At 39.6% G+C, this 25,546-nt stretch overlaps 1 protein-coding gene and 1 long non-coding RNA gene across 3 annotated transcripts in view; one reads left to right on the top strand and one right to left on the bottom strand.

The window, feature by feature from the left end:
- Window positions 1–3,672: 3,672 nt before the first annotated feature.
- Window positions 3,673–14,866, bottom strand: LOC132681629 (uncharacterized). The gene is made up of 4 exons (XR_009611155.1): window positions 14,760–14,866; window positions 12,142–12,224; window positions 5,763–5,826; window positions 3,673–3,941 (listed from the first exon to the last, which is right to left on the bottom strand). It is a non-coding gene; the product is annotated as an uncharacterized LOC132681629 (long non-coding RNA).
- ZNF474 (zinc finger protein 474) overlaps window positions 14,865–25,546 on the top strand; it is a 52,846-nt gene continuing 42,164 nt past the window's right edge. Inside the window, exon 1 of one of the 2 annotated variants that reach the window (XM_060636287.2) lies at window positions 14,865–15,047. The gene's annotated coding sequence lies outside the window, so the exon portion shown is untranslated. The remainder of the gene's footprint in view (window positions 15,048–25,546) is intronic. The other variant, XM_078451572.1, reaches the window with a different exon arrangement.

The raw sequence follows: 25,546 nt of genomic DNA, 5'->3' as shown, positions 1-25,546 counted from the left end.
ATAAAAAAAGGAAAGGAAAATAGTGTGCCTGGAGAGGGGATTGCATGTAGGAATATTTGAACATTTCTTTTGCATTTGTTTTAACGGTCATCAATAATTGGATTTAATCCTTGATTTATCTATTGAGTTGATAATCCAAGCTTTCTTTCCCACAAAAGTATCCCTGTTCTAATATAAGGCAATGAATTAGAAGTCAGTTAAACTGCATCCTTGCCAGCATCAGATGGTATCAGTTAGGTTATTGTAACAGCAGAAGAATTTTAAAAGATATTATTTATGTTTTTAATGATCATTTCAAGGTCTATGGAGTGATTTGAGGGAAACTCCCAAGGGAAGATCTGTTCAAAGAGAACTCCCATAATTCTTTTTCTGAAGACTGAAATTCCTCTTGTTTCTTTCTCCTTTGGCTTAAAATATTGAAAGCCTTTATTAATTTGTAAATTTATTAGAGGAAAGGATTTCATATTTCTATTCCTTTCAGCTGTGAACACTTTATAATAAATTCTTTTTTCAAAGAGTTGTGTCCTTAAAGAATAGGTCACAGTAGAGTTAAATTTTGATTGTGACTTTTGAGACAGAAACAGTCCCTAATAAGGGTTTCCCTTTGGAATGTGAAAGCTCAGGTGTGGGTATTAGACTTCTGGAAGACTTGGGAAGCAGGGGTGGAGAGTGGACAGATTTTAACCCCAAAATGATGATGAAATAGTTCCAAATCATACCCTACTCACAAATTTTCCTAATCCCAGCCCTGTCCGGCATAGCCATTCTAGAGGAAAGTAGAAAATACCTTGGAAATGTAACTTCTTTTAAAACATCAATGTGAGACCTTTTTTGCTGCATGGCTAATTTCTCAATATAATGTGGATCAATAGAATCATGGTTTTCTTTATACTCTTAGGTCATGCCTCAGCTGTATCTTAGGGAGTCATGAAGAGCTGCACTAGCTGGGCAGAGTAGTGATTAATGACTTACTGATGTGGAATGTTGGGGTTTGGAGCTAACGGTCAAGAAAGAATTCTTGAGGTGTCTTCAGTGCAAAAAGGTGGTATTATGAAAGCACAGGGACGGGACCCATTGTCATAAAGAGCTGCATTGACGTCATGACAGGTGACTGATTATATACTTTAGATTGGGAGATTAGAGATAACGTAAGTCTCTAAGGAATTTTGGGAGCAGGGTTTCCGGGACCTTGAGGGAGCTAGCTATTGTTTGGAAAATGTCGTTTATTACTGTCTAATAAAACCTTAGCCATGAGACCTTTCAGATGTTTATCAGTGGGCCATATACTTGAAGGATGATTGCCAACATATATCTTGGTGGGTAGAGATAAAGGAGGTTCCCAAAGGAATTTCTGTATATTAAAAGAGAGTTACAGGATCCTGGAGGTTGGGGTAATGTTAAGCTAAGATTGCTTTTTGCCTTTAGCAAAGTATTAACATCAAAACAGCTGAGTTCCTAGAGGAAGGTCACTCTCCTGTTTCAAAGACTCATCAATGAGCTGTAAGTAGCAAGGACATGTTTCTTTTGCCTTTGTTTCCCACCTCATTGCTGGCACCAAAATTAGGTGGAGTAATTTAGCTTCAAGTTGGCTACAGCCATGATCATGATTAATATTTCCAGTCGTATCATACGATACTTGCAATCCACTGTACTATGGCAGTCATTTGACTATTCTGGTTCTCTTCCTTCTGGATATGTTGTAGTTCTTTCATTCCCTATCCTCTTGTGACTTATGATGACTTACTCTGGCCAATGAAAATGGAGTGAGAGTAATGTATGTCTCTATCATGGAAGCATTAACCGGTGGAAGATGGGATCAAATGGGCTTGAACCATACAGATTTAGCCATCATTGGGAGATGTGGAATTGTGAGGATTTTTGAATGAAGAATACATTCTTGTAATAGTCAAAGCAAGAATGAAAATGGACAATTACAAATCAGGATTTTTCTTTCTACACTCCCCTTGTTATGTGGAAAAGCCAGCATCCATCACATTCTTCCAAAGTAGTCCTGAAAGTTCTCAGGAAACTCTTACTGTGTTTTGCAGCCAAATCTTTTGACTTCAGTGTGCCATCTTTGATCATCTCTTTTGCTCCAGATCACTGTGGCAATGACAATAAACAAAGAAGCAGCTCTTTCAAAAGTGCACGTTAGAAGTGCACCATACTGCAATTGCTGAGCCAAATGCACTGCCACATGTAAAGGACAATGGCACCAAACCAAACCTCTTAGTGTTGCAATTAATACAAATTCCCCTTCTCATTGTTATGGATGCTTTTAGCATCGATATAGAAATGCCATGGAATCCCAAAAATCTCACTTGTATTAGTTTTTATTCATTTTTTTTTTTCATTATAGTACTGTCTCTTAGTACAGATATGAGGTCATGGTAGCTAGACCAGAGTGACAGACAGAAAGGGGGCTATGCTGTGAATCATCTTTACCTCTATTCTGGCACTGGTGGTAGTCCAAATAAACCAATGCATCTAAAAGGACAATATCTGGGGCTGTTTTTTTTTTTTAAATCTCTCTTGTGGAAGGACAGGCACAACCCCTCTGAGCCAGTTGACCAGTGCGTGTGGCAGAGACTGCCTGTCCCCAAGTGCATTCTTCATTTCTCTATTTAGTAGTAAAATTTGAGTTTCACCTGGCAAATGGTCTTTAAAGGCTTACATGGCTTTTAATGGGAGGAACATGTCTTCTATTTTTTATTTTCCCCTTGCAGCTGGTTGGATCAGAGATATAATGAGGGGAACTGGAGCAGCCACTTCAGACCATGAGGCAGAAACCCCATCATGACTGGGCAACAGGATACAAGAAGCTTGAGTCTTTGACACTAAAACTGCTTCTCTGTTTTGGATTATTTTCACGCAGACTGTTAAATGAGACAAATAATTTTCTATCTAAGTGTACCTACTGTTCTTTTGTTTTCACAGAAGATAAGTTTGTAACCTGACTACTACAATGAAAAACTTCAGTCAGTGAAAAACAAGCTACCACAGATTTGAGGGGAACAGGAAAGATCAGAGTTCTTTGGGGTGAAAGATCCTTAAGGTAAACCAAAGAAATTAAAATGCATTGTTGACAAAGTTGCACACACACACACACACACACACACACACACACACAGTTTATTCAGTATTAGAGAAGCAAGTGTGAGGCTTTTCCAAAAGAAGACACATTAGTTAGCTTACCATAATCCTTCAACCCATATCTTCAGATTGTAACATCAAAAGATGCCTTTGAGAGCCAATGAACTTCAACAGCTAACTTCACTTTCTGAGCCCAACCATGGGAAACAACCGATGCTCTCATTCCTCACAGTAGTTTCATTAGAAGAGTAAGACAGTGGAAGAAACACTTCAGCACCTTTTGTTATCTGTACATTCCCCTATTCCCTACTTCTGTGCCAGGGGATAGAAACCAAGTTGCTACAATCTGCAGGGTAAATTTTCTTTCTGGAAGCACCTGAGTGTTCTCTACTCCTAGAAGACTTGCACCCATAGAATTCCCATTTCCCAGGCCCAGTGACTCTCTGCAGGCCACGAACTATAAAAGATGGGATCTGCCTCTAGGCTGATTGATCAAAACCCAGTCCTGAATGGATCACCTTCATTCATATAATAAATAAGAACTGTTTGGTTGCAATTAACAGACAGCCTGACAAACGATGACTTAAACCATCATGATATTTATTATACCAGTAAAATAAGAAGTCTAGAGGTAGGAAGTTCCAAAATTAGTTAACTTCAGCGACATAATGACATCATCAAATTCCTGGATGCCTTCTGTCCTTCTCCTTGGCTGTTCTCGGCATTGGCTTCCATTCCTCGTCAATACAAGATAGCTGACACAGCCCCACACTCACATCCTTCTAAAATCCTATTCAAAACCAGGAAGCTGGAGGAAGCACAGGAAGCAGCTTTATCCTTGAGCACTTCTGTCAAAATCAAGGAAGAAAATCTTTGCCAAAAGCCCTCTAATTCCTTACTACTCAAATTGTGGTCTTCAGGTCATAGCTTCATCCTTCAGCCAGCAACTAATTAAAATGCAATGCCCCGAGCCCAATCCTGATTACTGATTCAGATTCTGTATATTAGGATCCTCAGGTGATTTGTGTACACAGTCAAGCTTGAGAAGCCCTGCTCTAATGAACTTTTTCTTACTTCTTTTTAGCCAGAGCTTGATGACATGACTTTCCCCACGTGGAAGGGAGGATGGGATAGTAATCATTTTTTTCTTTTTTTCTTTTTTCTTTTCTTTCTTTTTTTTTTTTTTTAAGAAATAGGAAAGAGCAGGGGTGCCTGGGTGGCTCAGCTGGTTAAGAATCCAACTCTTGATATCTGCTCGGGTCATGATCCCTCAGTGTTTGGATCAATCTCCTGTTGGGCTCCATGCTGAGCAGTGAGGCTGCTTGGGGTTCTCTCTCCTTCTTTCTCTACCCTCCCCCCTCCCCACTCACATGTGTGTGCCCTTTGTCTCTCTTAAAATAGATAAACATTTAAAAAAGAAATAGGAAAGAGCAAATGAGGTAGGAAATCTTGGGACACCTTCCGAGAGCTGCCATGGTATTTCTCCAAGGACAGGGTAGTACAGAACGCCATGCTCCCCACAGTTCCTTGCTGCTCCCTGAGGCTCTCTGTGATCACACAGACTATGAAACCTTTCCACAGAATGAAGCACTGGCCCATCAGCAGTATTTTTAACAGCAGGTTGAGACTTTACCCATGTGATTTTGGAAAGGTTTCTTGTTTTTACGATCTTGAGGTTTAAGAGTGCTGAGTAACCCAGGAGAATTCAAAGGAAAAACATTAGAGCTTGTATAATTGCAGGGAAGGTGAAAATTGTAAAAGTACCTGGTTTTTTTTTTCAGTTGGTATAAAATATTTTTTCACCAGAGCAGCTAACAAAAATCTATTTTCACAGACATCTTTTTTTCCACTTTGCATTGGTTTTCTGGCCTTAGTGAAAATTTACTAAGAACATTATTTATAAAGATGAAGTAACTGCCTTTGAGGATTTGGGTCTAATTTTAAAAATGAAAATTTTGCTATTTTAAGGTCGAGCCATTAATAAGCTAAGCCTTCTTAACTGTTTCATAAAGTAAAATTCTTTTTTTTTTTAATTTTTTAAATGTTTATTTATTTACTTTTAAGAGAGAGAGGGAGCAAAAGTGGGGGAGGACAGAGAGAGACAGAGAGAGACAGAGAGAGAAAGAGAATCCAAAGCAGGCTCCAGGCTCTAAGCTGTCAGCACAGAGCTGTATGTGGGGCTTGAACTCATGAACCACAAGATCATGATCTGAGCCAAAGTCAGTCACTTAACCAACTGAGCCACCCAGGTGCCCCTCATAAAGTAAAATTCTAAAAAACTTTCCAATGACACAAAGTAAGAAAACACGAGGATAAAATGGAATATAGAAAAAAACGGAAAATAAAGGAAAAATGTGGGGAGACTTCTCAGTGTTGGGGCAAGTACCTTGTAGATGGCAATCTAAGCCAATTTCACTTTGACTTCCTGGTGATTATGTGATGATTTACCTATATCAGCATAAAAATAACAGATGTCTTTTTTGTCTCAAAATACCTCTGTATGTTTATTTGAAGCCTCCTACATCATCACTCTTTCCCACTGGTGACTTAAAGGGCATTTTGAGAATAGTTTCAGGCTACCTTCTGATCTCCTTCCAACCAAATCTTTATTTGTTTAACTCAATGGAAAATGTATGCTCCCAATGAACTTCTTTTTTCTGTGGCCTTACCTTTTTGATACAACAGAGTACGTGGAGTCTAACTCCAGACCAAAAGACGGTGAACCAGGTTTTTCTGCAGGGAAAAACCAGAGTAAACTTCAATATAGAAATAACTGTTTGATATCACAAATGCTGCAGACACACTCAACAGAGTGTCCTTAAAACAAAAGCACAAATGAACCAGTGGTCGTATGCAGGCAATCAAAGAGTTGGAGGACGTGTCACTTCTTACAACATTTGGCATGTTTTAAGTGCACATAGTTCTCATCGAATTGGCTGGGAGGCCCCTACAGAGATCTGCTGGCAGACTAATGTGCCCACTAAAACAACTGTGAGTTTCAATAAAAATTAGTGCCATCAGTGCCAAAGCAAACTTGTGAAAATTGTCCACTTTTAGGCAACCCGTACAAAAAAACCTTAGGAGGGCTGAAGTCACTATTTAAAAGGGTCTCCATAAGAGCCAAGAGAAATGTATCCCTGATTTATCTGAATACAGATCCTTGTAAATGGTAAAGGCATAGAGAGCCAAATTTGCATTTGGTACCTGGAACCTGGATTTGGCTCAGCCCGATCTGGCTAGCAAAAACAATGGGGTTTCTTGGTCCTCTTTGTTGGAGATGCTAAATGGAGAATTCAAGAATATGGTGAAACTGGGTCTTAAATATAATGGATTTAGTGAGTAACTGGGGACTTGGGGGGAGTCCTGTTTTTTTTCTTTCAGATAGACTGTGCCCATTGAACTGAAAGGAAAATAATATTTTCAACAAAGCAAAAGGAAAGCAAGTTCAGTTACGAAATTGGGAAGCCTTAAGAAAATATATTTTTTTTTCTTTTTGGTATTTGAGTTTCAGATTCTCGTCAAATGTGAGTTGTGTCCAGTCTGCTTAGTGGTAAATCAGAATGTCACCACTTGACCTTGGCAAAGTTACCTGGTAATGAGGATGAAAGGTGTATGGAACAATTTGTGTCTATCTGAGTCACGGAGTTTTCCTTCCACAGCACAAATGTGTCATCTGTTTTGTCACGGCTCATCTTGAGCAATAGAAGCTGAGATGGCCATAAAGAGGAATGGGAAGGGCACCAGCCTGTAGGGCATGAGGCAGTATTCACACATATGTATATGTCTGTCCTTGCACAGGCTTTCTGGAAGGATGCACAAGAAACTAGTAATAGAGGTAGCTTCTGGGGTAGGTCTTGGAGTGGGAACCTGGTGAGTCAGAAGTGGGAAAAAAATTTATTATTTCATGCATATTCTTTCATTTTTCATATATATGCATCTCCTACTCAAGAGAACCTATACATACTGCCTATGTGTGTGTGTACATGTTTACATACATACATATGTATTGCTCATTGAAAAAATGAATGTAGTAGCAAAAGGCAGAGTTAGCAAAGAAAGACCATATTCTTCTTGGCTTTACATTAAACGCGATGGGTCGTTTTCTCCCTCTAATCTTAGACGATTTTTTGAAAATGAAGAGGGATAAAATTTAGACAATAGACATGGCTAATGCCTGTTAAAGCAGGGACTCCACAACTATAGAACATAAACGTATCCATTTTGAGTCTGATATTGGAGAGATACTACATTGTTAACAGTACGAACTCCAGGCAGTACCTCACTAGCTAAAAAGTTCAAAATTCAATGGTTGTGAGGGAGCACCTGGGTGGCTCAGTTGGTTAAGCGTCTGACTTTGGCTCAGGTCATGATCTCACAGTTCGTGAGTTCGAGGTGCGTGTCGGGCTCTGTGCTGACAGCTGAAAGCCTGGAACCTGCTTTGGATTCTGTGTCTCCCTCTCTCTCTGCCCCTCCCCCACCCATGTCCTGTCTCCCTCCCTCTCTCTCTTAAAATAAATAAACATTAAAAAAAATTTTTTTTAATTCAATGGTTGTGTTTGAGTAGCTGCCCTGAGAAGGAGGATTAGGGAGGAGAGGGAGAAGTTGGAGTGCAGGCTGTGGGGACAGGAAAAGCATAGTGGCTGAAGCCTTACAGGATGTAACAAACAGGTCACATTCAAAGGTAAAACTTGGTTACAACCATGTTCACCTCCCTGGGATCATCACCCTTCAAGAGCCTCAGCCGACAGTCTGTACTTCATCTAAGAGTGAACTTTGGTATGGCTGCCCTTGACCAGCCCAGTTGAACTTGTCTTAAGATTTTCCTGTCCCCAGGCTCTGGCCCTGTATCTCAAAGTACACACTTGCGCACACTTGACAGCTCCTAGCTGTATTCCTGCCCACTGTAATTCCATTACACCTTTCATGGCAGAAGACCCATCTCAGCTCCCTATCCTTGCACTTCCTGTAACAGACTAAATTTTACAGTGCAGAAGTGATTTTATACTCAGTCACATACAACACAATGTCTGCTGCCTCGCTGCTTGGGTAGGTGATGTGGGAAAGAAGTCAGACGGGCAGGGGCTGTGTTCACATTTCCAAGGTGGCTTCATTTATTGGTTGCAGAAATATTACTAAGCTCCTGAGGCTTTCTGTGCCTGCTGCTTCTTTTGTAATGTAATCCCTTAGTTATGCACCACGAGTCTGAAAAGAGCCCATGGACCTGGCCTTCTGCAAAGAAAGCATTCTTATTTGAGCATGCAGATTGTTTAGTGCACAAGGCTCAACCTTGGCCCTACTGACCATTCACACCAGATGATTCCTTACTGTGGAGGGCTGCATTGTGCTTTGTAGGATATGTTCAGCTGCATCCCTGGTCTCTACCCACTAGATGCCAGTAGCACTCCCACAACCCCATATGTGACAACCCAGAATCACTCTGGACATTGCCAAATGTCCCTGAGGTACCAGGAGGAATCATCCCCCATTGAGAAGTACCGATTCAGAGAGTGAGTTTTCTCTCAAGTTTTATTTTGGTTTATATAGCCAGACTAGGGTTGGTGTCTGGACAATGTTGTCTTTTCCTGGTGCCCCTTACATTGTACCCTCAATCTATCTTCATTATGTACCTTGCAAGGGTACGGGGGACATGGTCTGCTGTACTCTGAAAGCTAAGGGGTTGGTCTGAAGGGATGGTCTGCCTGTACCGTGATGAGCCTCTGCAGGGCAAACAAAGTTGGTCTTCCTGACATTGACCTATTCCTTGATAAAGCTTTCATGAATTATCATTCTACCCAAGTTTCTGTCTTAGCACAGATCTGCAGGAAATCGAGGAGTGAAGAGGGACAGAAAACTGCATCCTATCATAGCAGAGGGACAACTATTACCAGGCACAAGATGTGGCACACAACAAGAGGTACGTCTCTTCTTTCTTTCTAGGTCTCAGAATATAGTGTTCCTTATGCCAGCTGCCTGGCTACCATGTCTCTCTCGACTCATCCAGGGTGGTGACCCACAACCTCACACCAGGAACTGTGGGCTCTGAGTGAGGCTTTGGGTTCTTCACCTCTTTACTGGATTATATTTATATTCATCACGTCTTAAAGTTAGTCTGAGGAATGTGTACTTTTTTTTGTAATCAGTAGGGTGGTTAAGAGGAGAGAATTTCTAACGGGTGGGAAGGTGACCATGTTAAATACGTCAATGTGATTGAGGGTGACGGAAAGTGGAAAAACCCTTAGACGAGTTCATTGGGATGCCACTGATGATGTGCTAAGAAGATGCTTCAGGGAGAGAAAGGGATAGAAACCAAATGATTGGCCATGAAGGCATAAAAACGGAAGGATGCTATGAGAAGGGAGGTATTGACTTGGACCACTCTTTATCAAGAAGAGTGTGCATGCATGGCTTATTACCTCTCTGAAGTCTGAGGGGAAGAAGACAGTAGAATGGAAGAAATCAAAGGTGCTGGAGAGATAGGACTAAACCAGGGAAGCCAACTACCAGGGAAGAAACACTTCTCTCTCTCTCTGACATCTATGGAAAGAATAAGAGGGAATCCCCTTTATAACTTACTGTTTTCAATTAAGAGACTAAAATGCCCTTCATAAAATGCCCATGGAAAGGTAAAATATTAGACTGTTATCAGCCATGAACACTCTAATTTAAACCAGCTTTGGAAATCTGTGGGCAATAAACTGGTGATTAAGTATTTATTAAACATTTATTGCTTGCATGCCATAAGGCATTGGACCTCTGCCCACTCTCTGAAAAGAGAGGCAAAATTATTTCAAAATGTTTATAGTACAGTAAGTAGAAAACTTTAAGGATTAACCTGGTCTTAACATCTTGTAACTTTGCATTATCTTTAAGCAAGCCACATCGTCATTTTCAGCAACACAAAAGGTGGGTGCCCAGCTTAGTGGGTAAAAATTTGCTGGGAACCTGCTATGTACATGTTCTGCGTTTGGCTGAGTTTAGTGGGTGTTGAAAAAGAGGAAAAGAAGCAAGATGAACAGATGTGCCAGAATAGCTTGGAGAGCCAGAATTTGTGAAGAGTTGTCCCGATTCACAGCATATATTTAAAACCTAGCATCTCAGGCGTCTACAAGAGGAGGATTTACAACACAGTATACCCAAAATATTTTACTATCAGTGACACTTAGATAGAGTACTGAAAAAAAATCCCCCGTCCATAGGAAGGGAGATCAAAAGAAAGAAAGCCTTCTCTCCACCCCTGGAAATGTTTTTTATTATGCCAAGGATAAAGCAAGAGAGTCCTTGGACCTTTTTTTTTTTATTCTCGGAGTCTGAGTTTGAAATCTGTGACACATAAATAAATAAGTTAATGTCCTCTGCCTCATCCATTTAAAAAAGTCAGACCAATTATGTATTTTTGCCTGAAGACAGTTGGCAGAACTGAAGGCTATTTTAAAGCCCACTTCAGCTCCAAGAGTTCTGGTTCTATGATAAACCGCTCAAGTGCACAGAAAATACCATACCCTCGTTGACCTTCACAAACAAATCCACTTTTCTCTTGAACACAGTTGAAGGATGATTTGCTGTGCTTTTTGTTTTGGAAGTTTGGGAAGGTTTCCATGGTTTCTGTGTCCTCTTGGTCTCTTTTTCTGTGTATCAGCTTGACCATAGATTACCAGAGGCCAACACTGTCATTTCCTTGGATGTATGTCCCTCAGGCATGCATTCCACAGAGGCGGTATAAATTGGCTTTGGGGGTGACATAATTTTAGATAATATATTGGTTTATGGTCTACCAAGGGGCCATAATACATAATCAGACATAAAGTTTATCTGTGGTATTAAAATTTCCTACTTGGGGGGTAATTAGCGAAAAAAAATATATATATAATGACTTGGAGAGAGAACAATAATGAAAACAAGGGTAAGCAACACCGTCGGGGGCAAAGAGTCCTCAGGAATTTAAGATGTGTTGGGCAAGACTCTGGTGCGTCAAATACACTTTTTTTTTTTTTTTTTTTTTTTTTTTTAGTTTTAAAAGTCTATATTTAAAGCACATCCCCCACCCTTTCTTTCTAATCTACCACAGGATGCTTTCTGCAAATGTTTAAATGTAGACCTTTTCAAAGTCAATGCAGTATGTAAAACTTAACTTACACAGAGTCTTTTCTGGTGACAGTAGGCATATCTTGGAAAGCGACTCTGCCTTTTGAGGTCAGCCTATACTCTATGGCTTTCTGGCCGCCAGGTCTTGAAGGAGGCAGTGGAAAAGGAATCATCGAGCACCAGAAAGACATACAATTTCATTCTCAGGTTTGTTTTGGATTAGCCTGCAGCTAAGGGCAAGTCACTTAAAGCTTCTAAACCCTTTTCCTCACCTGTAAAACAAGGAAACCAGTGATTTACCTTGTGGGGTTGTTGAAGGGTTTGAGATGAGGGGCATGTGCTATTTTTGAGTTAGGCAGAAAGTCAACAATGACTGGATAGAAAAGAACAAGATACCCAGTGGCCCTATTTTGCTAAACTTCACAAATGTCCCGTTTGAGCTCCTGCTGCTGTCATTAAAAAAAAAAAAAAAAATCTTGCATGCATAATGTAGCCCCCCTGTCCAGTTCCAAGAATGAAGTATTCAAGCATTATAGGTAGCTTTCAGAGTAAGACTGGGACTTTGTATCAACAAAGGGACATCAGGACCATCAGAGATGCCGGCAAGGAGCGATATTTCTGCTCCATAAAAATCACCCATGATTTATTCCTTTAATGAAAACACCAGGGGCTTGTGCAGGCACAACAGCTGTGATTTTATGAAGGGAACATAAGCCAGAATTCCTTGTGGTGGGGCTGTTGCCACAAGGGGTCAGATCTAGATTATGGGTGGAGCCTGGCGTCATCCTACGGTGACACCAACATGACTCGACAGCAAATAGTTTGAAATAACTCTCAACTGTTTAAGGTGAGAAGAACTCACACAATACCAAGCCACACTAAGCCTGTGTAAGTAAGGGCTTCAATGTCTTTGATCTGATGTTGAGTTGAGTATCTGGAGAGGGAAAAGAAAATAAACCCAGTTACCTTGAAGCTTACGCTCGGTGCTCTTTGTCCACTCTGCACATGTGAGCACTTTAGCTGTTGCCACGAATCAAGGGCTTTCCTCCCTGATGTTATAAAAAGGGATGAGTAAATATTTTGGATTCATCAGCCTCCAAGTATTCTTCAGATGTTTTAGGTTCGAGCAAACAGACTACGTCGTGCTGAGTACATTCTCCCTTGATTTTTTTTTTTTTTAAGGACCATGGGTGATTTATGGCAAATGGAATCCATATGTTTCTGCTTCATTTACACTCTAGTCATCAAAAGGTTGTGTTGTAAGAGCTATTTGATGTCCAAGATGCCCTTTGAGCTTGGTTTTGTTGTTGTTGTTGTTGTTGAAGTGTAAGCTGCTTAAAAGTGTTGGTCCCTTTAAAAGGCAGAGAAAGAGAGAGACAGAGAGACTGGGAAGGCCTGTTTTGCCAAGATGAAATAGATTTGAACACCAGGAAGTTCGGTTTAAGCTGAAACTATAAACCCATGAATTTCAAATGGGTCCAGAATTTGCAAGAAAACAAAGTCTCCTCCGAGGCCAGTTTCAGGAGCAGCTCTGATAAATACAGAAAAGCAGCTAGCAGCTCACAACCCCACCGGGGAAGAGAGGGCTGTGAACGCTGTTAGCTGCCCAGCTAACACATGTGCCCACTGCTGGGGAAGCTGTTGTCTCCGGTCCTCGGGAGAGCAGTGTCTCCAGTCCAGATCAAGAACTCTTTGCCCTATTTAAGCATGGCAGTATCTGCTCTCCACGTTTTCCCGGGGCTGTCCTGCCCTAGGCCAGCGTTTCCCATCTGTTCTCCTGCCATCTGGCCCAAACACCTGGCCACTGAATGGGATCCTGTGTGTGCATTTGGGACGGTGTTTATTTATTGGGCAATTTCTTTAGAAATATCTCATTGAGCTCACAATAGGGCCGGGAAAACATGGAGTTTGAGTAAAGTACAAAATAGGTTAACTAGGGACCTACAAATTAGGAAACAGCCAATGTAAAACCAAGTTTTCTTGGGGCATCTGGGTGGCTCAGTCAGGTAAGCAACTGACTCTTGGTTTCAGCTCAGGTCTTGATCTTACAGTTCATGAGATGGAGCCCTGGGTTGGGCTCTGCACTGACAGCCTGGAGTCTGCTTGGGATCCTCTGTCTCCCTCTCTCTCTGTCCCTCCTCCATGCTCTGTCTCAAAATAAGTAAATAAACTTTCAATAAATTAGTAAAACGAAGTTTTCTTTCTCTCACTCTTAGAGCAGCTCTTAAGTCCTTTTAGGCATGCTTTATCACTTATCTGTGGCATTTTATGAAAGGTTTCAGAAGAAAAACATCCCAGTTGGAATTATTTTATGTGATAGTATAATTGAAATAGCATTAAATCTCTGTAGAGTATGTGTGTGTGTGTGTGTGTGTGTGTATATATATATATATATATATATATGTGTGTGTGTGTGTGTGTGTGTAGATACATATATATGAATATATATATATTCATCTTTAGAGCATTATAGATGTTAGAATGTGGGACTGCATTATCCAGCAGGGTCTTTAGATGTGGTATGAAGTCACTTCAACAGAATTCACAGTCCTGTGAATTACCTATATATTTTATTTCAGTTATCTGGGGGTAAGGGAGAGCGTTTTAGAATCTTAGAGGTTAGGGTTTTCCCCCCAACTCCTACTCTTAAGGAACGTTTAGCAGAATATTTCCAACATCATTATCCAGTAACTACTACAGTTAACATTTAGGGTGTCTGTTCTTTGAGTCAAGCATGTGATTGTGCACACACATGCACAGAGTTTGATGAGATTGTAGTATTTCTTCTGTTTTTCAGCTTCTCTTTTCAAAAATATACAGCAGCCTTTTCCTGTGTTTATAAACTGTTTTACCTCCTGAGCTTTAGTGCGTACAGACTATTTCATCATAGGAATGTACCACAATTAGCTTAATGTCTCAGAGTATTTTTAAATACGGGGCTTAAACAAATAATTATTTCAGATACATTCTAAAATGTTTTTAAAGTTGTTTGCTATAGTGGCATCTGGGTAACTCAGCTGGTTAAGTGTCTAACTCTTGATTTCAGTTCAGGTCACGATCTCACGGTTTGTGAGTTCGAGCCCAGTGTTGGGCTCTGCACTCACAGCATGAAGTCTGCTTGGGATTCTCTCTCTCCCTCTCTCTCTCTGCCCTCCCTCACTCGTTCTCTCTCTCTCTCTCTCTCTCTCTCTCTCTCTCTCTCTCTCAAAAATAAATAAACATTAAAAAAATAAAGTTGTTCGCTATAACTTAGGACACATTAGAAAATAAACTACCCATAACTTCTACATCTTATATGTCCTTCTACATGTACTCTTTGAAAGCCATATTTGGAGAATATCCATCTCTGTCTTTAAGAGCCCAAGCTTCCTCAGTATACATGATGCTTTTTAAAGACCTTAGAAAAGATCAGTAAGATAATCAGTAAATTTTGTTTCTTCCTCCTTGGAAAAAAAAAGTTTCCACTCCATTCCCACTCTAAGAAGAGCCTTGTGACTTCAATTCATGCACCTCTCTCCTTGTTGGATGCTTAGTCCATTGGTAAAGTTCCTGGAGTCACCTTAAAAGAAAGCTGAAATCCATACCTATTTTACTGTTGGTTTTCCAAGTTCCTTCACCCCTTGTTGTGGATCTTTCCAATCCGTTACTAGAGAACTCAGTCGTATCCCTTTTGTTGACAGGTTGCCAGGATACCTCTAGGCGACAAAGGCTGGGGCTCCCCTTTCAAGCAGCCGCACACACTGTAAGAATTCTTGCAAGAGGGAATGTGAATCCTGGAGCTAATTCTGCCCGTTTCCACCAGCCCCCTCCCTGAGGGGCTCAGCTGGCCGTGCTAAAAGCCACAGTAGAAAGGTGAAAACGAATATTACAAGGTGAGGCTCTCTCTGGGAAGGCATGCTTTTTCTCTGTTGTCTAACAAATCAGTCTCCAACCACCCCTTTCAACTAATAATAGATTCTTATTTTAGGTAATCCTGATCTCCACTTCTGTCTCACTGTTATACTCACTGTTATACTCACTGTTATTCTCTAGTGAAAAAGCAAATACTTTCTCACTAGAGAAAAGGAATCTAAAATAAAATAATTAATGATTGAATAAAAAAGACAAGTACTGCTACACAAAATAACAAATATCATTTTACTTTATTGGATGATGCTGGCTATGGATTACGGATTTTAGTGGCTAAAAGAGAACCAAATTCCATTGGAAGCAATAATAGTATTTAAACCTGTAATTATTTAAAAATAATTTTCTTCAAAGAAAGGTAGAAAAAATACATTTTATGTTAATCTAGGATTGTATGTGTATTAACCAAATTATCCTTGAAAGAAAAAGGGGTGATAAAGGCTATAGTTACTCAAATGATTTGGCAGATTTTTTTATTGAGATGAAATGTACATGGAGAAATGTAACTAATCTTAAGTTCTTAAATTCAAGTTTCAAAGCCAGTGGGTTCAACAAATATATATATATATATATATATATATATATATATATATATATATATATATATATAAAACCATGTAAACCATCACCTTAATCAAGAAATAGGACATTTCTATCCTCAGAAAGTTTCTTCATATCCTTTCCAGTCAATCATCTTTCTGTGAGCACCCATGTTCTGATATCTATCATTAGAGAATGATTGGCTATCCATGAACTTCATATGAATAGACTCACACAGAGTGTATTCTTGAATCTAACTTCTTTGACTCAGCGGAATGTTTTCGAGATCATCCCATATTTCTATGTGTATTACTGGTTCAATTCTTTTTATAGGGGAGTGTTAATACATTATAGGATTATTCCGCATTTGTTTACCTATTCTCCTATTCGTTAATATTTGGCTTATTTCTAGCTTGGGTTTCCTATAACTAAAGTTGCTTATATCCATTCTCGCACAAGTGTTTTGGTAGACATATTCTCCTGTTTCTTAGGTTCAGACCTAGGATAGAAATTGAAGGTAGATGTATGTTTAACTTTATAATGGGGAAATGATATGTCGCTATGGTTATCATTTGCGTTTCCCCGACTAATGAAGCTGAGCATTTTTACGTGAGCTTGATTGGAGACTGGTATTTTGCTTTTATTAAGTTCACATTCTTTGTTCCTTTTAGAGACTTCCTTTCTTGTTTATACCATCTTTACCAATGTGTAACTCACATCCAGTAATATGTGCACATTTTAAGTACACAGTTTGAGGAGTTGTGACAAATGATTACATCCATCCACCCACCAATTATATCAGTATGAGAACACGTCCATTAATGTTTGTAGTGCAGTCTCCACCCACCCATCTGTCTACCTGCGAGCAATCACCAATCTATTTTCTGCCACTTGCAGATCAGCTTTGCCCGTTCTAGGGTTTCATGTAATATTTTAGGGTAATATTATAGGGTAATATTGCAGGGTAATACTCTGCTGTGTGAATATTCCATAATTTGTTTACTTGCTTACCTGTCGACATACACTTGTGTGGTTTCTTAAATTTTTCACCATTAAGAGCAGAAGCTGCTTTAAACATTTGTACATGTCTTTTGTGGACATATGTTTTCACTTCTCTTGGGTAATTATTTAGGGACAAATGTCCATGTCAGTAAGTGGGTGTAGGCTCAACTTTGTGAGATTCTGCCAAACTGTTCTCCAGAGTCTTTATGTATTTCACAAGCCCTCCCAAGCATGTAAGGGAGTTCTGGTATTTCTGTATACCACTAACACTAACACTTAGTGTTAGCAACCTTTCTAATTTTAGCCATCCTATTGTGTAGTATTTCTGGTTTTAGTTTGCATTTTGCTAATGACTGACAGTTAATGATGTTGAATTTTATTTCATGAGCGTATGGACTGTTTATACTTTTTCTGTTGTGCAGAGTTTGTTCAAAGCTTTCGCCCATTTTTAAAAATTGGGTTGTTTGAAATTTGTTCATAGATACATGTACATATATTATGTACATGTGTGTATATATATCATATATATGTGATATAAATCCTTTTCAAATATATGTCTCATAAACATTTCTTTCCAATCTGTAGCTTGGCTTTTAACTTTCTTAATGGTGGTTTTTAAAGAGCAGAAGTTTCTAATTTATATGAAAGAAAATTTTGAATGCTTTTTCTTTTAAGTTCAGTGCTCTTCTATGTTTTGTCTAAGAAATCTTTGTATCTATCGAGGTCATGAAGATATTCTCCTAATTCCTTTCTTCTAGAAGCTTTATAGCTTTTATACTTGTACGTTTTATATATTATAATTTTTATATTTAGTTCTCTGAGCCATTTTGATTTAAGTTTCATGTGTGGTGAAAGTAAAGAGCTGATATTAGCTTTTCCCTGACATGTATCCAAATATTCCACCACCTTTTGTTTAAAAGATTTTCCTCCCTCCATAAATTGCCTTAGCATCTTTGTCAAAAATCAATTGACTGCATATGTGAACCAACCATATATTTATCGACTCTCTTCTGTTACATGAGCCCATTTATCTGTCTTTATTGGCATTGTTAATTTTTAATAAGCCAGCTCCTCTTGGCTTATAAGCAGTGCAGCACATACTAAAAACAAATATACAAGTGGTGTCCTTCCATGACTTCTTGCCAGTGGAACTATGCGCAGGAGTTTGAATTAGGTTAGACATTTTTTTCTTGCATGCTGTAGAAATGTTTCCCTTGGAAATAATCTGATTTTAAGTGATTCTTTAAGAAAAAAAAATATATAGTCAGAAATGTATTCAAGAATGATAATCCCAGACAAATATAGATTTTTTTTCCAATGCATTTATACCAAATGATACATGACCTTAATTTTCATTCATTCATTCAATAATTTGTTGAGTGTCTACTATATTCCAGGCACTGTTTTGGACAAGAAAAGATGGAAGGAGAATATTTCATAAGTTCATAAGTTTTGCAAGGAAGTATTATTTATAATCTCCACTCTATTGCCTATTTAACAGCATATTTATAATTATAATTACAGAGAAAAAAATCTTTGGTGAAATAAACATCAGATTAAATGTCTTCATACATTCCTATGAATTGACAGAAAAGTATCAACACTCAAGTGTTTACAAAGGTACATCATTTCCTCAGGTTTTCCAGATGTGCTGTCACTGTCAAAATATATCCATTCCTCTGAGCCTCAGATTGTAAGCTCTCATTTCCGTCATTTGCATTTTTCAGCTTATTTTAGAATTAGAATTTCATATATGATTTCTAAGAGAGATTTCTTTGCAGACTGGACCTTAATACAGCTCTATGTAATATCATCTAAATAATTTCCCCAGCTTCTCTGGTGAATGAAAGATTTTCAAGAATATATGCAATTCTAAAAAACAAAGCAAAACAAAACAAAACTGTAAGTAGTGAAGAATGCAAACAGTTCCAGAACACCCTTCCTGAGGAAGCAGGTGATGATTCCTGTGGAGTCTTTTTTTTTTTTAATGTTTATTTTCATGAGAGTCAGAGAGAGACAGTGTGTGAGCAGGGGACGGACAGAGAGAGGGAGACACAGAATCCAAAGCAGGCTCCAGGTTCCGAGCTGTCAGCACAGAGCCCAACGTGGGGCTCGAACTCACAAGCTGTGAGATCATGACCTGAGCCGAAGTCGGTCACCCAACCAACTGATCCACCCAGGCGACCCTCCTGTGGAGTCTTAAAAACACAGCAGCATTTCCTACATATCATAGCGTACAAGTATGGCACTACACATAACACACACCATGTTGGGGCAGCAGGGAGGGAGAATGTACGGGAAGCAAGCTCTTGAGAGGTGGAAAGCAATGGCAAGCTGCAAATAGAACGTCCAGAGTGCAGTGTGGGCGAGAGGTTTTTTTGAGAGAAGATGCTACAAGGAGTCTGATGCAGTCCTACACAAGCAGAACTTGGTAGAGTTCTGGCTGCACTGAGTGCTCTTTTGTGAATTCACACTGATTCATGGTTGGATGTTTCACTGTTAAAATAAAATGGAGTCTCATTTGTATGCTCTAATTCAGGAGTGCTCAAACTTTTCCTATTAAATGCCCAGATAGTAAATAATTTAGGCCTTTTAGGCCATATGCTCTGCAGTTGTGGGGCAAACAGAGCCAAAGTTAAACACGTAAATGAATAAGCATGACTCTGGTCCAGTAAACCCTTATTTACAAAAAGAAGTAGACAGCTGGCCAAATTTGGCTAGTGAGCTGTAGTTTTCTGACCCTTGTCTAATCTTCATTTCTGATGAAATACCTTCCAATTTCATACATTGGCCTTTAAAGGCCTCTGGCTTTTAAACAGTTGGCTTTGGAACTTTTCTTCCTCTGAGTGCCCCATAGTCTGTAGTTCTCTTCTAAAGAAATATGACTTCCAAGGAGAATAATTAAAGTTTGAAAGTCATCTGCACTCAGAATGCATGTGATCAAGAGAGACCACATATAAATGAGCTCAGCTCAGGAAAGCCAAATTGTCAGATCTTTCTTCAGCTTTCTGCCTAATCATACAGCACCCAGTGCCTGATCTTGCTAGTCATATATCAGCTCTATCTATCTATCTATCTATCTATCTATCTATCTATCTATGTATCTGTCTATCTCCATTCTTGGGGGAAGATCCGAGCCATCGATGTTGTTGCTCATTAGTTAAGAAATAGTCTTTGCCATGAGGGCTTGGTCCAGCACATAGTCCTTGGCTGGATTCTCATTTCCCTTGGATTCGGTAGAGTTATACTTCTAAAGCTAGAATACCAATTCCTAATTCCTTGAGGATTACAAGGAACAAGGTTTAGAGGCCCAGGTATCTCCAAGACTTGAGAGAATACCACAAAGCTGGCTGTTAGCCCTTCCTTTCCAAAGTTCCTGTTAATTGTATTTTCACCCCTCTATTTAAATAGGTTTGTTTCTGTTTAAAATTTTATTTTAAAGTTTTAATATAAAATCAAGCTAATTTCATTCAGCTCGTTCAGCATTCAGTTTATTTGGTTGGCACCTACTACATGCCTAGCGCTAGGAATATAACTGTGTAGGGAGAAAACAAGTCCCTAATGTCTTGGAGTTTACATTCAAGTGAAGGAGACAAATACTATACAAGTAAATAAGACAAAAATATAGTAAGTGCTGTGAAGAAAATAAAGAACAATGTCACTATGGTGGTATCTGTGTCGAAAATGGGGGCAGAGGTACATGTGTGCATGCGTGTGTATTCTGTGTGTATGTATATGCATGTATGTGCTCATGTGTATCTCTGCATGTAGGGGGGGTGTGCGTGTGTGTGTCAGTATGTGTGTTTGAGAAAGAGAAAAATTATTGGAAAAGGTGTAGTCAGGAAGGATCTCTTTGTTTTTTTGTTTTGTTTTTACTTAAATTTTAAAAAATGTTTATTTATATTTGAGAGAGAGAGAGAGAGAGAGAGAGAGAGAGAGAGACAGAGGATGAGTGAGGGAGGGGCAGAGAGAGAGGGAGACACAGAATCTGAAGCAGGCTCCAGGCTCTGAGCTGTCAGCCCAGAGCCCAATGCAGGGCTTGAACTCCCGAATCACAAGTTCATGCCCTAAGCCAAAGTTAGACGCTTAACCAACTGAGCCACCCAGGCGCCCCTGTTTTTCTTTTAAGTTTATTTATTTTTAAAAGAGAAAGACAGCATGCGAGCAAGGCAGGGGCAGAGAGAGGGGAACAGAGGATCTGAAGCAGGCTCTGCACTGACAGCAGAGAGCCCGATGTGGGGCTTGAACAAATGACCTGAGCCGAAGTTGATGCTTACCTGACTGAGCCACCCAAGTGCCTCAGGAAGGATCTCTTTGAATTGACAATATGTAAATAGAGAAAATGTGAGAAAACTTTACAAAGAACTGGGGGAAGATTCCAGACATTTGCACGAGGATGTGCAATGCCCCTTTCCAATCCCTCCCCTAACCTACCCTGGATTGAGAAGGAGTTTGGATCCTTTGAGCACCTGAAAGGTGAGCATGGATAAAGCCAGCACTGGCAGGAGAGAGTAAAGAGAGACCAATCAGAGACTTCAAGAACAACCAGGTCACAGAGCGTCTTCGTGGCCAAGAGTTTGGAATTTGTCTTGAGAGTAGTGGGACAACCATGGAACATTCAATCTAGAGAGGTTTAGGATCTGTTTTGTGATTTAAGGAGTCGGATATGACTGTTCTGAAAAATAGAAGCACAGGGTGGTTGTTCACCAACTACCGCTGTTCACCAACTACTGACCCATTGCCACTGAGGCACATCTGTTCACCTGTCTGGCAGTGAACTTAATACCTAGCCATATCGACGAGAGATGTGGAAATGTTTCCATGTGAATTAATATAATCTCACAAGGGGTTATCCAGTATCCAAGGGGTAGAACTTTGATGTGACACTGGTGTAAAAGAATGTAGGAAAGGAGGTGCATGAAGATGCAAAAGGCAGAGAGAGACAATAGGAGGCGAGAAAGTGAGCAGGAAGTGTAAGAAGATGAGCAGAGTGGGAAACGATGTTTATTTTTCTGCCAAATCATTATTAGACGATCATACGGGGAATAAAGAAATGCTAAATGTTGTTCTAGTGTCTACTAAGGTCGTGCCTTTTACCCTTCCTCTTGCTCTCTTCTCCCCGACCCCTTATAGCCCACACAAGTCCACACTAAGATCGAGAACCTAGTTGGAAAGCTGGGGCAAAGGAAAACACCCTTGTGATCATTTCAGCCTGAACTCCCCACCACTGGGACTTCCTCCAATGCAAAAGATACAATCAAAGGTTATTTTAGTAGAATTACTGTGAAATGAACAAAGAACAAACTGAGAAGTAATGAGGATGGGAGAAGAAATAAACAATTGGAGATGGAGTCAGAATTCAATTTCCAGCCAATAATTGTCCTTATTAGTACCATCTGACCTGATTACAGTCCAGCATATCATTACCAAATAAGTGTTAGATGGATCCTGGCATGGATTCATTGCTAAGTGAAGATTCTGACAGTGACTCTCAATATATTCTCTGACCTAGAAAGAATATGTGTAGAGATGTGTGTGCGTGTGTGTGTGTGTGTGTGTGTGTCTATGTTCTTGTGTGTGAGCATTTGGAAGCACAGTGCTCAGTGACGTGATAATAAATATAGCTAATAAAATTCCAACCTCTTGCTAAGCAAGTATATATATTCATTGGAAGGACAGAAATATGTATATTTAATTTGTGAAAAACTATTTACATTATGGATCATTTGAAAATCATAAATGTGTAATAAGAAATTAATGTTTACATTACTTGAATCATTTCATGGCATTTTCCCTCAAAAATACCAAATGATTATGCAACATTAGAGTAAGATAAATCTTGGATTGCTTTACCTACTCAGTTCCAAGCGAACCATCCTATATATGAAACACATGACATTTTGATCAACAAAAATTAAAACCATATTTTCCTCTTCATAGCCTGTTTCCTATGTCAAATACTATGTCAAGTGGAGTTTAATTATTTTAGCTATTACCATATTTCTGGGGAACAAGAAATTTCCAAATAAATTTTCAACAGAGACTCCCAGGAGAAGCTTATTGATAAGTAGCATTGGAATACTGTTCCAGCTAAAATTACTTAACTGGACACTGTCCATTGCTTTCCTAAATAAAATAAGGTCTTTTGTGATTCATCAACAATTTAATTATCTTTAATGTGATGGCATCTATTTCAATATTAATTTTATAACTGGAATTTTATAACTAACCAAAAAGGACCAAGATTTATAGCCTAAAATCGTCATTATTCTGCATGATGTACACAGGACAGGTTCTAAATCTCTGCATCTTCAAATATTGACTCCATAGCATCTTGAGATAAGTCAGCCTGTTCTATCTTTTTGTATAAATGTGGTCTATAAGATCTTAGTATTTGAAAAGTCAGAAAACTAGGAACACTATGGAATGAACAAATAAATGAAAACCAACTTAAAACATTTAAATGGAAGCTTCTAGGAAGAACAGTGGTGGGGGGGGGGGGTGGGCGGTAAGTAAAGCACTGAGAAATTGCCAAAGCTCACTGAAAGCAAATGGGGATTTGGCTAAGTACATCCCAGCTGCACTTGCCCATCCTGAGATCCAGGGTAACAACATAGTTCTCAAGACAGAGAAAAAGGGAAAAGCTTTTTAGATAAAAAGCTTAGAAGGCACATGACAAATTTGCCTAATTTGTCTTTTTAGTGGAATAGCCTTTCTGGAGAGCACTTCTGGGCATGCAAAGTCAGGAAAGGGAAAAGAGGAGAGACTAAGAGGATCTTCGTGATGTCTCTTAATGGTCTCCCATGGACGGAAGCTGATGGAGTTCTCTGATGGAGTTCTCCTGGGAGCTGGGGTAACCACAGCCATCACAGAAAACCCATATAGGGAAAGAGCTCTCCTAGACCCTAGGACTAGGGACCCTATGCTTGGTCTATCCATTCTGTAGGAAGAGAGGAGAATGACATGATTTAAATAATACTGTAGGACTAGTGCAATAGTTTTGTCCTTGAGGGAAAAGCCAAGACCATCAGCGGTCTTGTTGAGCCTCCGATGACCTCCAGACTTCTTACTTTGATAAAAAGATATGCGTCTTTTTCTTTAAGTGACTGAGGGGAGTAGGATTTTCTTTATGTTCAGCGATGTTAAATCTTTTTTTTTTTTAATTTACTTATTTTGAGAGACACAGAGCTCAAGCAAGGGAGGGGCAGAGAGAGAGTGAGCGAGAAAGAGAATTCCAACAGAGCAGACTCAGCACTGTTCGCACAGAGCCTGCCGTGGGGCTCGAACTCACAAAACTGAGATTGTGACCTGAGCTGAAATCTAGAGTCAGACACTTAACCAACTGAGCCACCCAGGTACCACTGACATAAAATCTTAACCATACATAATCAAAGTAAACATACAGTAAAAATTAGCCTAATTCATGGCTGGAAGGGTAGGGCTATTTTGAAATATCTCTAATGAATAATGTGTTATTGGTGGTGGTGGTGATGGGAACACAAAAATTATGTCACAAAATATCTGTTCTGGAGTCTACTGCCAGAGGCAGCATTCTGTGCTGAATGAATTATTAAATAAATCCAGGTCCAGGCAGGCCTTCTTACCACATCCAAGTGCCTGAGACAGTGGTGCATTTATTAGAAGGACACATGTGCTTGGAAATACAGAAGAATCTAACAACTAGGCCGCAGGAAGCACAAGACCTACCTGTTCCAGGGGACTTACTAGCCAGAGACTTGAGTAGAATCTGTTTTCTGGCCCAGACACCAAAATAATTAGTAGGCAATTTTTCATAAAGTTTCAGAATTCTAGAGGAAAATCGAAGGAACTTCTCAACCAAGCTCTTTTGATTTCTGCTGAGTAGAGTGATATTTCCCCATTGGGTGTTCAGCTCGATGTTCATCTGGTCTCTTTCTTGAATTGTTGAAAAGTCTGAGGAGAACTAGAGACCACAGCCTGCTTCTCTTTTTAAGAAAGGTGGAGAGAGAGGCCTGTCCACAGTCGGGCTCAGCAAACCAGACCTTGTCATCGCTTTTCCACCTGTGAGGTGACTGCTTCCTTTCATACCTGACATGATTGACAGGGATAACGTCTGAATGTAGTTTTCGCTTCTAATTTGGGACATGGCGGCCCAAGCTTCTTCTTGTATCTGATAGGAATACCATGACGTTCCAGGAGCACAGATATTCTCTAAACGTAGAGTAAGATGTAAAGACTAAAGAACGTCACGTGTCTTCTGTGCCCACGTAGCACTGTCAGCTCCGAGTGTCCTGTCATCAGCCTGTTCCCAACTCTACTCTCTTCCACCCACAGTCACCCCTGTCCCCTTTATTCTGCCTTCCTCTTAGGTATCATTAATTTGTTGTGATATGTCACTCTCTCTCACTGACCTCTCTGCTTTAGCAACCATTACTGTTATTTTCCCCAAGAGGGGAATGTGATTGGATGCGTTCTTCTTTTCATACCACACCATTTCATAGACTTGTCAGTGTGCTTACAGATTGGCAGCTTTTTGGCCAGCACCCAGCTCTGTTCCAATCTGCCCTGATTGGGGATGGGGAGTCGAGTCACATATTTCATACTGATTTGATCTGATAATGGGAGAGAATGTGCTCCTATATTGACTTTTCAGTATTGCTTTCCTTTGCAGGATTGTAGGTTGGAAGGTCTTTGAATAAAATGTGAACACAATATGATTTGAGTTGGCCGAAGAATAGAAACTTTGGAATCCCTCAGAATATCTTAGTGAAAGGAGAATGATTTCAAAAATCTATAGTTAGTCTCCTAATTACATTTTCTCACATGCTGAGTTTATGAAAATATGGAGAAGAAGACAGGCATTAAAGCCATATGGTGACAATTATGATAACATACTTACCATCTACCACACTTCATGCTAAGCATTTTATCTTACTTTTAATCC

The sequence above is a fragment of the Panthera onca genome, chromosome A1 (genome assembly GCF_046562875.1).
Source record: "Panthera onca isolate mPanOnc1 chromosome A1, mPanOnc1 haplotype 2, whole genome shotgun sequence".
In the NCBI taxonomy this organism is placed as follows: Eukaryota; Metazoa; Chordata; class Mammalia; order Carnivora; family Felidae; genus Panthera; species Panthera onca.
This window is presented reverse-complemented; position numbering and strand designations above follow the sequence as displayed.